The 16,522-nt window shown below is 43.8% G+C and overlaps 1 protein-coding gene across 3 annotated transcripts in view; it reads left to right on the top strand.

Moving 5' to 3' along the window:
- PAK2 (p21 (RAC1) activated kinase 2) overlaps positions 1-16,522 on the top strand; it is a 93,809-nt gene that overhangs the window by 45,750 nt on the left and 31,537 nt on the right. The gene's annotated exons all lie outside the window — the stretch shown is intronic.

The following is a 16,522-nucleotide window of genomic DNA, read 5'->3' as shown; positions in this document are numbered from 1 at the left end:
CTAGGATTACAGGCATGAGCCACCGTGCCTGGCCTCAATTTCTCTTTTATGGTTCGAGGTTTTTGTTTTTTAAGAAATTTTTGTCTAACTTGGGGTCATAAAGACTTTTTCCTATATTTTTTCTATAGCTTGCCTTTTGCACTTTAAATCTTTGAGCTATCTGGATTTTATTTTTGTATGTCTGTGAAAAGATTCACTTTCACTTTTTTCTTTAAACTTGGATAGTATCCCAGACCATTTATTGAGTCTTCTATTTCCCCACTGACCTATAACATCATTATTTATCAAGTTTCCATGTGAGAGTCTGTTCCTGTGTTCTCTATTTTATTCCATTAGGTTGTCTGTACCTGAGCTTATAATAGCACCCTGTCTTGATTACTATATAATTTTTTTTTTTTTTTTTTTGAGGCAGAGTCTCACTCTGTGACCCAGGCTGGAGTGAGTGCAGTGATGTGTCTTGGTTCACTGCAACCTCCACCTCCCAGATTCAAGTGATCCTCCTGCCTTACCTTTCAAGTGGTTGGGACTACAGGTGCATGACACCCAACTACTTTTTGTATTTTTTATATATATATATAAAAAAACTAATTTTTGTATTTTTGTATGTTGCCGAGGCTAGTCTCAAACTCTGAGACTCAAACTATCTGCCAGCCTTGGCCTCCCAAAGTGCTGGGATTACAGGTGTGAGCTACCACACTTGGCTCTTAAATAATTATTGTTAATGTCTGATAGAACAAATTTCTTTTTTTTTTTTTTTTTTTTTTTTTTGAGACGGAGTCTGGCTCTGTCGCCCGGGCTGGAGTGCAGTGGCCGGATCTCAGCTCACTGCAAGCTCCGCCCCCCGGGTTTACGCCATTCTCTTGCCTCAGCCTCCCGAGTAGCTGGGACTACAGGCGCCCGCCGCCTCGCCCGGCTAGTTTTTTGTATTTTTTAGTAGAGACGGGGTTTCACCGTGTTAGCCAGGATGGTCTCGATCTCCTGACCTCGTGATCCGCCCGTCTCGGCCTCCCAAAGTGCTGGGATTACAGGCTTGAGCCACCGCGCCCGGCCAGAACAAATTTCTTAACCAGATTCTTCTTCAGCTTTTTCTATAAATTTTAGAATCTGTTTATCATGTACTTTAACAGCAACAAAGAAAAACCTGTGGTTACTTTGATTCTTGGGCCGGGCGCAGTGGCTCACACCTGTAATCCCAGCACTTTGGGAGACCAAGGCAGGCGGATCACGAGGTCAGGAGATGGGGACCATCCTGGCTAACAAGGTGAAACCCCCTCTCTACTAAAAATACAAAAAACTAGCCGGGCGAGGTGGCGGGCGCCTGTAGTCCCAGCTACTCGGGAGGCTGAGGCAGGAGAATGGCGTGAACCTGGGAGGCGGAGCTTGCAGTGAGCCAGAGATTGCGCCACTGCACTCCAGCCTGGGCAACAGAGCGAGATTGTCTCAAAAAAAGAAAAAGAATTGTATAGATTTTGTAGGACAAATAGGGGAGAATTGCATCCATCTTTGTAACTGAGGGTGGAGAATCTGCGGAGCCTCTGTGTAGCCTGTTTACAGGGAAGTTTAGTTGCACGTCGTCTTCAGTCTCAGAGAGACAAAGAGATGTGTGGAATGTTTAGAGGGCAGGATGCTTCTTGATTCCTCCTGTCCCTGGAGCTCTACCTCCTTTTCCTCTTACACTTACTGGTCCTACCTGGAAGCTGAAACACAGCCCAGTCACTGGGCCCAGATTTCGGCATTAGGAATGAGGGAGAACCGTGTGGTGTGTGCATATCCGTGCTTTTGTGAACATAGAAATAACCTGCTCTGCTGCTCTTACTGGATTATCCCGTTCATCACCCTAGTTGTTGCCTTTGGGTCCCCCCATTTCCACCCTCCTCGCTTCTAGTTTCAGCCACCTGCAGCGGTTTGCAGAAGCATTCTCCCACCGACATCCTAAGCGCTGCTTGTCTCCCTGGTCTTATCCTAATTGCTTTTCGTTCTTGAGCATTCCTCGTGAATTTTACTCTGTGAAATACTCGGATTTTGTGTAGAAGGGAGAGGACTACAGTATGTGCTCAGTACATCGTCTTGAAACAGAAGAGTCTAAAAGGCAAACAATTGTATTTCTATTTTTAAAAAATCGTAACGACCTCAAGATTTTTGCCATCTCTAATGTAAGGCCTGATCTAGAGATAATTCATTTTATTCCACTAAAAAATTTACATCCCTTACTGCTTTCCTTACAAAAAAAATAATAAAAAACAGCTAATATTTTTATAAAAAGAAAAGAAAGACTCTAGGATGTTTTCAGTTATTCATTACTGGTTTTAATTGGCGTCACTGAAAAACTTGAGAAAATTAGAAATCCTTTCCGATCATGCCTTTTTGGGGCAACTTGATGGAACAAATCTTTTTTCCACGCTTGCTAATGTGTGTACTATGTGAATAATCAGAGATAAGTGACAAGCAAAGCAGATAGTGTCCCTGCTCCCGTGACAGCAATCTACAACCATGGTATGGAATTACAGGCTATGGAATTACAAGCTATGGTACCAAGGTAGTGTAAGACGTCTGTCTAATCGGGAATGCCTGGGAAGGCTTCCTAAGGAAATGATAATAGAGCTGACGACTGCAGCATGAGTAAGGGCAACGACAGCTACAAAGTGTGTTCCATGCCTGGGGAAGAGCTTGCATCAGTGGCCCACCTGCAGGAGGGATCGTAGCACGTCCGTGGAGCTGAGGGCCGTCCTGTGTTACTGGAAAGCAGAGAGGGCAGGAGAGAGAATTGCAGAAGGGTGTGTGTAGGCACTGCAGACAGCAGAAGAGGCTGAAGAGGTAGGTAGGCAGTGACCAGGTCATAAAGGGCCTTGTATTCTATGCTACAGAGCTCAGATTTTATCCTGTTTCCTGGGGAACCATTACAGATTTTTAAACAGGGGAAAGACCTGGCCACCTCTCTGTTTTAGATAGGAGAGAATAATAGGCTTACAGAAAATAGGTTTTGTTTAAAGTGTGAGAGTGAAGTTGGAAACTAGTTAGGAGGTTTTTGCAGTAGCCCAAGCGAGAAATGGCCTAACTAGTCTACTAGTTTTAATAATGAAAATGTCAATGAGCCATTTGACTTTTTAAAATAAGCTTTATTCATACAGCCAGAGTTGAATAATATTGTCTTTATTAACTAAAGCAATTTTCACATCTAGTTATTCAACCTATAAGCACCTTCACTTCTGGTTGGTTATGACTTCGATCTGTAAACAACCTTTCTAATTTAAAAAAACTGAATTCTGGCCGGGCGCAGTGGCTCACGCCTGTAATCCTAGCACTTTGGGAGGCTGAGGCGGGCGGATCACGAGGTCAGGAGATTGAGACCATCCTGGCTAACACGGTGAAACCCCGTCTCTACTAAAAATACAAAAAAATTAGCTGGGCGTGGTGGCGAGCGCCTGTAGTCCCAGTTACTGAGGAGGCTGAGGCAGGAGAATGGCGTGAACCCGGGAGGCGGAGCTTGCAGTGAGCCAAGATCGCGCCACTGCACTCCAGCCTGGGCGACAGAGCGAGACTCGTTTCAAAATAAGTGAATAAATAAATACAATAAAAAACTGAATTCTAAGATTAATAATAGTAGCCCATACTTCTCTGCATATTTCCTAGAGGAGTGGGCCCCAACCTTTTTGGCACTGGGGGGGATGGTTTCCTGGAAAACAATTTTTTTTTTTTCTATTTTTTGTTTCATCTTGTTGCCCAGGCTGGAATGCAATGGTGTGATCTCAGCTCACTGCAACCTTCGCCTCCTGGGTACAAGCGATTCTCCTGCCTCAGCCTCCCGAGTAGCTGGGATTACAGGCACCTGCCATGAGGCCTGGATACTTTTTTGGTATTTTTAGTAGAGACGGGGTTTCACCATGTTGGCCAGGCTGGTCTTGAACTCCTGACCTCAGGTGATCTGCCGACCTTGGCCTCCCAAAGTGCTGGGACTACAGGCATGAGCCACTGCACCTGGCTGGAAAACAATTTTTCTATGGGGCTAGCGGGGGGGTGGTTTTGGTATGAAACACTTCCACCTCAGATCATCAGACGTTAGTTAGATGCTCATAAGGAGTGTGCAACCTAGATCCCTCACATGTGCAGTTCACAATAGGGTTCGTGCTCCTATAGGAATCTCATGCTGCCACTGATCTGACAGGAGGCGGAGCTAAGGCGGTGATGCTCACTCCTCACTGCTCACCTCCTGCTGGGCTGCCCAGTTCCTAACAGGCCATGGTCCATGGCCCAGGGGCTGGGGACCCGTTTCTCTGCTGTGTGGTGGAATTTGAAGCTATTGCATGTCAAAAGAACAAAGAAGGAATTGCTTATGGTTAGACTAGAAACAGAAGAGTCTTCCTTTTAAACAGATAAGGGGTTTCTTTTGTTTGTTTAGCCTTAGACTAGCTCGAAATATTCTAAAAGGTAGTGGCCCTGGAGAACGTGACAGCAGCCTACTTAGGATTCTTTTCGGTGCCTTTTGTCAACATGTGACTCAGGGTCTCTGCCTCTTGGCTGAAGGTTGCTGCCTGCCTGCTGCTGTTTTGTTGTCTAATGAAGTTGGAAGATGATTCTAAGAGTCTTTTTTTCCCCTAGGACATTAGTTAAATCGTTCATTTTATTAAAATAAGTTTTTTACCCTGGTCCATTACTTCCCATCAGGTGATCTGGTTGCCCGGTGAACCTCCTGTGGATGGTTGTGTTTGATAAACAGAAGTGGGAAGTTGACCTACTTTCATTTTATGAAACATGAACAGATTTCAGATTTCTCCAAGGCTAAGGTGTCCACATGCAGGGGTCTGTCCCGCAGACCCTGTCCCAATGACAGATTAATAACTTACACTGACACAGATGTTACGCTTGTCAGTCCAACTGAGAGTCCGGGCTGCTTACAGACTCCCAGGAGAGTGCTGTAGAGAGTTGCAACCAGCCAGATGCAGTGGCTCACGCCTGTAATCCCAGCACTTTGGGAGGCTGAGGTGGGCGGATCACGAGGACAGGAGATTGAGACTATCCTGGCTAACACGGTGAAACTCCATCTCTACTAAAAATGCAAAAAATTAGCCGGGCGTGGTGGTGAGCACCTGTAGTCCCAGCTACTCGGGAGGCTGAGGCAAGAGAATGGGGGAGGCAAGAGAATGGTGTGAACCCGGGAGGCAGAGCTTGCAGTGAGCGGAGATCCCACCACTGCACTCTAGCCTGGGGGACAGAGCGAGACTCCGTCTCAAAAAAAAAAAACAAAAAACGTTGCAACCACCGGCCTCGACTAGCCAATGAAGCTTGCATTTATTTAGTATAGATTAATTGACAAAGGCTTGAGTCAGCAGACCTGTGGGTAATTAACCTGGTCATCTCCACCCTGGAGAGGGCCATCTTGCCCACAAATGATCAAAGGTTAGTCTTAGGACCACATGAGTAAACTCTTTAAATAAACTACTTTATATTCCTTTGTATCTGCACCTTAAGCTCTCTGGCTCCTGAAAAGAGAATCTGGCTGCCTTCAGCCAAACTATTTGAAGCTATCCAAAACTCCCCGGCCTTCCAAGAAGGTTCGCTTTTTTCTATTTCTATAATTTCTTCTGCCATCCAGACTGAACCCCCACATCTACATGAATTTATTTTGATTGGCCCTCTATTTCTGGGCTTCTAGAGTTGTCACATATAACAGTATCAAAGACATTCTGTTTATATAGCAATATCCTTCCAGCACATTGTCCTTCCAGCACATTGGTCAATTCGAGATATGCTTTGGTATCTTTTTGTTTTAGATGCTGTTTCTAATATCCCTTCCTTTTCCCATTGAGACTATTAAAATATACAGAGTACCTGTATGTGTGTTACGTAAAAACAAATGGAATTAAACAGATTTTTAGGATATTATGTTTATTTTGAATGAATGAATGTGACTGTGTCTCAAGTTCTGCTTAATCATTTTTGTGTCTTTCCTTTAACTTTTTACTCTATACTTCCATCATATATGAAACTTTAATATATTTCTCTAAACTCTTAACATTTCCACGTTGAAGAATATTGACTAGGCCTTAGACACAGCAGGGACCAGGAGTTCTCTTGCTGGATATCTCTCACCCTTCTTTTTATATTTCTTTCTTATTTTATATTTCTTATTTCAGAATGTTTTTTCTCTATGTGTTAAGAAATATCATTCCTGGGCTCAGTTTCTTATAACTTCAGTCACTGGTGATAGACTGATTCTGAGGGAGCTGAGTCTGGCTTAGCTGCTGAGGTAGCTGCCCCGAACCAGTTGCCCGAGGGTATATGGGAAGCTGTGCGGACCTGGCTTGAATTAAATGTCCACCTTGGACCAGTCATCTGTGACCATAGTCATGTAAGAAAATGGCATCTTTCCCAACTATCTGCATAGAGGAAGGGTGAGGGAAGTTTCCAGAAGTAGGATGCTGAGCAGATTTTTTTTTAAAAGAAAGAACACATATAATCATAGTATGTTAAATTGTAAACTACTAGTTTATCATTAACCAACAAATATTTTCTCCTGTATATGGGATATTCCGTTAGAAGCCAAGGGACATAAAGAAATGTTGAGCGCACGACCTCAGATTACTCAAAGTCTAGTGAAAATTGAGAGAAAAGTAATTTATGATAGATATGTTAATAATTGTGTTTCAGTAAAGATAATCCAGACTTAACAATTTCATTTCCCTCTGCTCCTTTCCATAACCAGCATTCCTTTCCCCGTCACTGTGACCAGATCTCTTCTAAGTTATGTGCCTAGAGAGGGGGTGGACATTTGAGCATAAATCTGTCATTACTAGTTAAATAAGTATTATTGTGTTTCCTACCAATACTAAATTAGTAGTACCATGGTAAACAAAGAGTAGCATATGGTAACATTTCCAGTTTTATATGTACAGACTTATCAAACAGCATGATTTTTAACTCTTTGATATTAGAAGAATCTTCAGGTTAAACAAAGCATGTTGACCACATACAGAGGCGTTCTATTTACTCTCCCTCCCGAGATTCAACTAAAATGACAGAAGAAAAAAAAAAACACATATATGTATATACACACGCACACAAGGTCAAAGAGAAAAGGAGGAGATAGTAGTGTGAAAGAGGCCTCAGTACACATTTGGAAGGCGGAAGTGGTGGAAAATTGGCACCTGACTCAGCAGGACAGAGAAACACATAACCTAAGTGTTAGCAGAGGGGAATCTGTGAGAAGAGGACCAAGTTTCCCATGTAAAAATTCCGGAAGCTCAAGATTTAGAGTCACACAATACTGTGTCAGAGTAGGGGTGGGATGTAATACACATGCTGAAAAGAAGGGGGATTAGTTGAAAATCAACACAGAAAGTGTCAGAGGCCCGCCAGGACTCCTCCTTTACACCCCACAATCCACGTAAATGTAACCCCCATTCTCTGGAAGGAAAAAAGAATAAACTGACATTTACATTTATTTCAAGGGAAATTAAACCAGAGAAGCCTCTGTTCTTATCAGGGGAGTCAGGAAAAGTTGAAGCTCCAGAATAAAGAAGGTGACTTCCGTGCAAGTCAGCATTTTCATCTCCTTTCCCCATCCTGCTTTCAGAATACTTGTAGCCTGACTCATAGCCCTCAGACAGGAGACTGGAGGATTTTTCTCTGGATTAAACAATGGCCTGGAGAAAAAATACTTTAGGTACCTTGCATGCTGTCCTTATCTTTAGTGGTAAGGTTGGCTTATCTCCCAGTTAGCTTTTTAATACTTTCCTGTGTGAGTAGACAGTAAAGGATCACCAGACATTTATGAAAAACCCTTTATAAATGAGAAGGAGAGTCCAAAACAATAGGGATAAAAACAGGAACTTAAATAGTGTAAGGAGAAAACAACCCCAAAACCCCAGCGTGCGCGCACACACATACTGTGTGACCTTCAGAGAGAGAGGAGATAAAGGAATCCATGAAACAAGAAAAGAGTTCGCAGAGAAAGAATGAACAGAGAACAATGGAAAACTAATTCTTGGAATATCAACATCTAAAATTACCAAAACAAACAAAAGATAGCAATAGAAAGAAGAGTGGGAGATAATCAAGAACATTCTCCTGGCTGGAGTGGTGGCTCAAGCCTGTAAGCCCAGCACTTTGGGAGGCCCAGGTGCGTGGATCACTTGAGGTCAGAAGTTCGAAACCAGCCTGGCTAACGTGGTGAAATCCCGTCTCTACTAAAAATACAAAAAGTAGCTGCTGGGCTTGGTGGCGTACACCTGTAATCCCAGCTACTTGGGAGGCTGAGGCAGGAGAATCACTTTAACCTGGGAGGCTGAGGTTGCAGCGAGCCGAGATTGCACCATTGTACTCCAGCCTGGGTGACAGGGCAAGACTCTGTCTCAAATAAAAAAAGAAAATAAAATTATCCCAAAGAATTAAACAGCAATACAAAGATGGAACATATGAGAGAAAAGATAACAGTTAAAAGATCTAACTAATGACAATTAAGGAAATAGCGACTTCTAGCTCTTAAGTGGTGGTATAGAAGCACACTGGCTTCACTCACTCTGCCGTTCCCACCACAGAAAACCAAGAACATACAGCACTAAGATGATCGCCAGCAATATCCAAGAACTCAAATATGAGAAAGATAGGGGCACAGAGAAATGAAAGAACTCCAAGCATGCTGTAAGAATCGGACTTCTGTATCTGCAACACCCCTTCCCCCAGTCTGCCTGGCACTGAGTGTGGGAAAATCTCCCCCAGTTTACAGTTTCTACATGGGAAAAAGTGAGATTGAAGAGGACAACCACCTTCCCCACCATCTTGGGTTCCCTGGCAGGAGGCCTGTCCCTGCCTTAGCCCACAGGAGGCATAGGGAGTGCCCAAAGGGAGAACTCCCCTGAGGGCAGCCAGAGGCAAAGGAGGGAGGTGGGATTACGTTTCCCAGCCTTGGAAACCCTGCCGTGTAACTCAGCCAGAGGGGATGCCAAATAGAGCGGCTGTTCAGCACCACCGTGTTGTAGGAGGTTTATTCCACAGCACCCTGCCTGTACTGCTGCCAGAGTATCCCCTCTGGGGCTCCTCGCTCCTGTTTAGGATGGGCTGCACTCTGCTAGAACCAAGGCAAACCTGGACTTACGGTGCCATTTAGTGCTGGAAAGGAGGCAGCAACCTAGGCACAGGGGTGAGGAAAAGAAAGAAAATCAACAGGTAAATTACAGAGACTCTCTAAGCAAACATATCCAATAAAAACCAGCTTAAATATCCTCATACTTTTTTGAAAAATGGCTTAAAATTTTCCAAATTTAATGAAAACTGTAAACCCACAGATTCAAGAACTCTAACAAAATTTGAGCATAGGAAACATGAAAACTACACCAAGGCTTACAGTAATCAAATTGTTTAAAACCAGTGATAGGGCAGTGGCTCAGGCCTCTAATCCTAGGATTTTGGGAGGCCAACGTGGGAAGATCACTTGAGCCCAGGTGTTCGAGACCAGCCTGGGCAACGTGGCGAAATCCCATCCCTACAAAATACCAAAAAATAAAGGTAAGAAAAATGATCTGGGCAAGGTGGTATGCACCTGTACTCCCAGGACTGGGGAGGCTGAGGCAGGAGGATTGCTTGTGCCCAGAGGTTAAGGCTGCAGTGGTGCGATCTCAGCTCACTGAGCCTGGGTGTCAGAGCGAGACCCTGTTTCAAACCAAAACAAACAAACAAACAAGAAAAACAGTGATAGAGAAAATTTTAAAAGCTACCAGAAAAAAAAGACTCACTACATATAGAGGACAAAGATAGAGAGATCACAGACTGTATCTAAGTAACAATGCAAGCCGGAAGACAAGGAACAACATCTTTCAAGTATTTAAAGAGAAAAAAATCTATCGGCCTGGAATTCTATACTCTTGAAAGTGTCGTTCCAAAACAAAGGAGGAAACAGAATTTTAAATGCATAAAAGCTGAAAGAGTGTATCGTCAGCAGACATACTACAAAAAATGTTAAACTAAGCCCTTCAGGCAGAAGGAAGGTGATGTCAGATGGAAATGTGGACTTGCAGGAAAGAATGAAAAGCACTGGAAGTGGTTCATCAGTGGTTCCCGACCTTTTTGGCACCAGGGATTGGTTTCATGGAAGACAATTTTTCCACAGACCCAGCACCTGAGGTCATCAGCCATTAGATTCTCATAGGAAGCACACAGCCTAGACCCCTCACGTGTGCGGTCCACACTAGGGTTCACGCTATGGAATCTAACGCCGCTGCTGATCTGACACACAGCCTAGACCCCTCGCGTGCGCGGTCCACACTAGGGTTCACGCTATGAGAATCTAATGCCACTGCTGATCTGACAGGAGGCGGAGCTCAGGCAGCGATGCCCGCTCACCTGCCACTCACTTCCTGCTGTGCAGCCGGTTCATAACAAGCCTGGGACTGGTACCAGTTCATGGCCTGGGGATTGGGGACCCCTGTGGGATGCGTTCTTTCTTACCTAAATTTCTTTGAAAGATAATCGTTTGAGTGTTTAAGAAACAAAGCACTGATACACCTTGTAACATGGATGAATCCCAAAAACATTAAGTGAAAAAAGTCATTCACAAAACACTGCATATTGTGTGGTCCCATTTAGATTAATGAGCAGAACAGGCAAACCTATGGAGACAAAGTAGATTGGTGGTTGCCTGAGGTTTGGGGTTGGGCAGCGGCTGAAATGGGGAGTCATTGCCATTAGGTACAAGGTTTCTTTTGGGTATGATAAATGTTCTAAAGTTAGATTGTGATTATGATTGCACAACTCTAAATATACTAAAACCCACTGACGTGTACAATTTCAACAGGTGAACATGTTAATATATGAAGAGTTCTAGCTTAACAAACAACTGAGTAGATAAAAGGGAATCTCAAAATACTTAGTCCAGAAGAAGGCAGAAAAGATTGATGAAAACAGACCTACCTACAAGAAATCTACTTTAAAACGTAAAGCCACAAAATAGGTCAAAATAAAAGGATAGAAAAGGTGTGCTAACAATTAAAAGAAACCTGGACTGGCTGTATAAACAGCAGACAAACTAGATTTCAGAGCTAAAAGATACTATCAGTGATAATGAGGAAGGTTGTTATTTCGTGATAATAGGACCCGTTCGTTAAGCTGATATAATAGAACTAAACATTTATATATCTAATAACAGCTTCAAAATTCACGAAGCAAAAACTGAGAGGATTTCAAGAAGAAACAGGAAAATTCAATTATAATTGGAGATTCCAAAACTTCTCTCAGTAATTGGTAGAAAAAATAGACATAAAATCGGTAAGGATATAAAAAATTTGAACGTAACTATCAGCCAACTGGACCTAATAGACGTTTATAGAACACTCCACACAGTAACAGCAGAATATACATTCTCTTTAAAGACACATGAGGTCTACTTTTACAAATTCTCAAAAATGTTGGCTGGGTGCAGTGGCTCATACCTGTAATCCCAGCACTTTGGGAGGCTGAGGCGGGCAGATCACTTGAGGTCAGGAGTTCGAGACCAGCCTGGCCAACATGGTGAAACCCCATCTTAACTAAAAGTATAAAAATTAGCTGGACGTGGTGGCAGGCACATGTAATCCCAGCTACTCAGGAGGCTGAGGTGGGAGAATCATTTGAACCTGGGAGGTGGATGCTGCAGTGAGCTGAGATTGCACCATTGCACGCCAGCCTGGGTGACAGAGCGAGACTCCTTCTCAAAATAAATAAATAGGCTGGGTGTGATGACTCATGCCTGTAATCCCAGCACTTTGCGAGGCCGAGGAGGATGGATCACGAGGTCAGGAGATCAAGACCAGCCTGGCCAACATGGTGAAACCCCGTCTCTACTAAAAGTACAAAAATAAACCAGGCGTGGTGGCAGGCGCCTGTAATCCCAGCTACTCGGGAGTCTGAGGCAGAGAATTGCTTGAACCCAGGAGGCGGAGGTTGCAGTGAGCCAAGATTATGCCACTTCACTCCAGCCTGGGCAACAAAGCTAAACTCTGTATCCAAAATAAATAAATAAATAAATAAATAAAGGATTTAAATCGTACAAAATGTGTTCTCGTGACCGTAATATAATTCAGTTAGAAAGCAGCCACAAGGTCTCTGGAAATATTTGGAGAGTAGAGAAAGCACTTCACAAATAAAAAGATTTAGAAAATATATTAAACTGAATGAAAATTCAAAACATCAGTATTTGTAGGATACTGCTAAAGCAGTACTTAGTGGAGAACTTCTGGTATTAAACACCATATTAGAAGAAAAGAAAGATTTTAAATCAATGACTTTAACTAAGGCGTCTTAATAAACTAGAAGGGAAGAGTGGATTAAATCCAAGATAAGTAGAAGAAATAATAAAAAGCAAAATGGGAATAAATGAAATAGGGAAAAAAAGCAGCAGAGAAAATCACTGCAACCAAAAGTAGATTCATTTAGAATATCAATAAAATGGATAAACCTATAGCCAGACTGACGGGGGAGGGGAGGTGGCTGTGAATGGGGAGGAGACACAAATTACCAGTATTGAGAATGAGGGAGGTGATGGCACCGTACAGATTTTAAAAAGATGGTGTGAACAAACACGTACCAATGTTTTTTCCCTGTCTCTCTTTTTTTTTTTTTTTTTTTGGAGGAGTCTTGCTTTGTTGCCTTGGCTGGAGTGCAGTGGCGCCATCTTGGCTCAGTGCAACTGCCACCTCCCGGGTTCATGCAATTCTCCTGCCTCAGCCTCCCGAGTAGGTGGGATTATAGGCATGCACCACCACGCCTGGCTAATTATTGTATTTTTAGTAGAGACAGGACTTCACCATGTTGGCCAGGCTGGCCTCGAACTCCTGAGCTCAAGTGATCCCTCTGCCTCAGCCTCCCAAACTGCTAGGATTACAGGCATGAGCCATTGTGCCTGGCCAATGTTAAATTCTTAGCAAGATTTTAGCAATTGGAATCCAACAGTGTATAAAAAGGGTGATACGTCATGACTAAGTGGATTTCATTGGTTTAAGTTTGAAAATCGATTGATGTTATTTACTGTATTAACACAGTAGAAAGGATGAGCCATGGGTTTGTCTCAGTATGTGTAGAAAAGGCATTTGACAGAACCCAATATCCATTTCTGATAAGTGTTCAGCAAACTTGGAATAGAAGAGAATGCCTTCAGCCTCATAAAGGACATCTTTTACAAACCTACCACTGCCATTAAACTTAAAGGTAAAAAGAATGACACTTTTTCCTCTTAGATCAGGAAAAATAAAATTTCTCTTCATCCACTTTCATTCAACAATATACTGAAGGGTCTAGCTAATTCTGTAAGGCAAAAAAAAATGAATAAAAGGACTCCAGATTGGAAACAAGTACACTTGAGTTTATTCACCAGCAACATGATTGAATTTTTATAGCAAAATTCTATATTTACAAAAATACTAGTGGAAGTAAGCATAATAAGGTTTCAGGATATAAGATGAGTATTCAGGAAACAACTGTGTTTCTTTATGGCAGCAATGAATGATTAAAAAGGACATTTAAAAACTGCCATTTGCAATAGTATCAAAAATCAGGAAATACCAAGGCAGAACGCTGATGAAACAGTGTGCGCTCTATACTGATAACTACAGCTCTGATTCGAAGTGGCCCCAGAGTTCACATGTTGGAAACTGAAGCCCCAGTAAGACAGTGTTGAGAGATGGGACCTTCAGGAGACGATGCGAGTGCTCACAGATGGACTCAACGTCTTTATTGTGGGTGCGAGTTGGTTATAAAAGCCAGTTTGGCCCCGTCCTGCTCTTTCTTGCAATGTGATGCCTTCTGCTATGTCAGGGCCCTCACCAGATGTGGCTTCTTGATCCTTGATCTGGAGGACTTCCCAGCCTCCAGAAGAACTGTGAGCCAAATGAACTTTTTTTTTTGAGACAGAGTCTCACGCTGTGACCAAGGCTAGAGTGCAGTGACACAGTTTCGGCTCACTGCAGCCTCCACCTCCTGGGTTCAAGCAATTCTCGTGCCACCATACTCGGCTAAAGTTTGGTTTTAGATACAGTGTTTTGCCATGTTGGCCAGATGGGTCTTGAACCCCTGGCCTCATGTGATCTTCCCACCTCAGTCTTCCAAAGTGCCGGGATTACAGGCATGAGCTACTGCTCCCAGCCAGCTTCTAATTTTTATATTAATAAATTGCCTAGGCAGTGGTATTCTGATAAAGCATACCGAACAGATACAGACAACTGCAAACACTGCTGAGAGAAATTTTTAAAGACCTAAATAAATGAAAAGATTTACTGTTTTCATGGATCAGAAAACTCGGTGTTGTTAAGAAATCAAGAGGCCGGGCGCGGTGGCTCAAGCCTGTAATCCCAGCACTTTGGGAGGCCGAGACGGGCGGATCACAAGGTCAGGAGATCGAGACCATCCTGGCTAACCCGGTGAAACCCCGTCTCTACTAAAAAATACAAAAAAAAACTAGCCGGGCGAGGTGGCGGGCGCCTGTAGTCCCAGCTACTCGGGAGGCTGTGGCAGGAGAATGGCATAAACCTGGGAGGCGGAGCTTGCAGTGAGCTGAGATCGGGCCACTGCACTCCAGCCTGGGCGACAGAGCAAGACTCCATCTCAAAAAAAAAAAAAAAAAAGGCCGGGCGCGGTGGCTCAAGCCTGTAATCCCAGCACTTTGGGAGGCCGAGGCGGGCGGATCACGAGGTCAGGAGATCGAGACCATCCTGGCTAACATGGTGAAACCCCGTCTCTACTAAAAATACAAAAAACTAGCCGGGCGTGGTGGCGGGCGCCTGTAGTCCCAGCTACTCGGAGGCTGAGGCAGGAGAATGGCCTGAACCTGGGAGGCGGAGCTTGCAGTGAGCCGAGATCGCGCCACTGCACTCCAGCCTGGGTGACACAGCGCGAGACTCCGTCTCAAAAAAAAAAAAAAAAAAAATCAAGAAATAAATTCTCAGCCAGGCACAGTGGCTCATGTCTGTAATCCAAGCACTTTGGCAGGCCAAAGCAGGTGGATCGCTTGAGGCCAGAAGTTTGAGACCAGCCTGGCCAACATGGTGAAACCCCATCTGTACCAGAAATTACAAAAATCAGCCGGGTGTGGTGGCGGGCGCCTGTAATCCCAACTACTCAGGAGGTTGAAGTAGGAGAATCCCTTGAACCCGGGAGGCAGCGGTTGCAGTGAGCTGAGATCATGCCACTGCACTCCAGCCTGGGTGACAGAACGAGACTCCCTCTAAAAAAAAAAAAGAAAAAAAGAAATTCTCCCTAAAATTCATCTGTACATTCATTCCAATTCTAGTCAGAATTCCAACAGGCTTTCTGTAGAAATTAATAAGCTCATTCTAAAACGCATATGGAAATACAGAGGACTGGATTACCCAAAAAGCTTTGACAAAAGAAAAAGAAGACTTATGTGACATAGTTTCAGTGCGTGTTACAAAATGGCAAGAAAATAATCCAGGCAGTCTGATAGAGGCAGAAAGGCAGACAAACAGATAATTGCAACAGGGCAGAGCCTCCAGAGACAGACGTACACATATACAGACATTGACTTCCAACGGTGGCTCCAAACGAGAACCAGAATGGCGCTGGCCTTCTCAATAGCAACACTGGAAATGCTGAGGGTAAAAAAAACACATTTCCAACGTATATATGCATATATATAATGAGTCAAGAACTATCAACTAAAGGGATAAATCTAGAGGAGGAAAACATAAGATCCAGAAAATAGATTCCAGCACAGGGCAGGAGTGAAGGGATGTCACGGACAGGAACTGTGCAGGAGGCCTAGGCATGAGCTACTGTGGATTGCAGCAGGAGGAGCTGAGAGGGAGGGGTTGCGGGGAGGAACTGATATGTTGGAGTTTACAGAGAATATTATTGATAGGTGTATGGCAGAAATGTTGCAGAAATAATTTTTTCTGCGCTCGGATCATAGAAACACTGTGTAGTTTTAAAATGTGGCAATTAGTAACTCCACTGAAAAGGAAGGATTAGGCTTGCACAAAAAAGGAGAGGTGGCCTTGTCACTGCTTGTCCTGACAGTGTGTATTCTCTGCGGGGTCCCAGCAATGCAAATCTGACTTCCCAATGTATGTAGCTGAGCGGAAATGGGGTTTGCTGTGCTTGCTGTCCACGTTGCTCAGAATCTGAGATGGAGCCCTTTGTGAGAGAGCTGGTGCCCTAAGGGGTGTCTCTTCTGCCTGTGCTCTATTATTCAGGCCTGCTGTTGCTCGCTCCATGTGCCTCCTCATCAGGACGGTGTTTGGTTGTGTCCAGCCCTGCTCTGTGGCAGGACAGTCTGCTTTACTCCATTTACTAGTTTCCTATCAGCCAGTGTTTTTAGGGGAAATCTTTTCTGGAATAACTTTGATCCTAATATGTTTTCTAGAATAACTTTGTTCCTAATATGTTTTAGCAAAAATATAATACGCCGGGCAAGCAGTGGCTCACATCTGTAATCCCAGCGCTTTCAGGAGTTTGAGACCAGCCTGACCAACATGGCGAAACCCTGTTTCTACTAAAAATACAAAAATTAGCCAGGAGGGGTGGTGCGCACCTGTAATCCCAG

This window comes from Papio anubis, chromosome 2 (genome assembly GCF_008728515.1).
Source record: "Papio anubis isolate 15944 chromosome 2, Panubis1.0, whole genome shotgun sequence".
Lineage (NCBI taxonomy): Eukaryota > Metazoa > Chordata > Mammalia > Primates > Cercopithecidae > Papio > Papio anubis.
The sequence above is the reverse complement of the archived record's forward strand: the minus strand, read 5'-3'. Positions and strand labels throughout refer to the sequence as shown.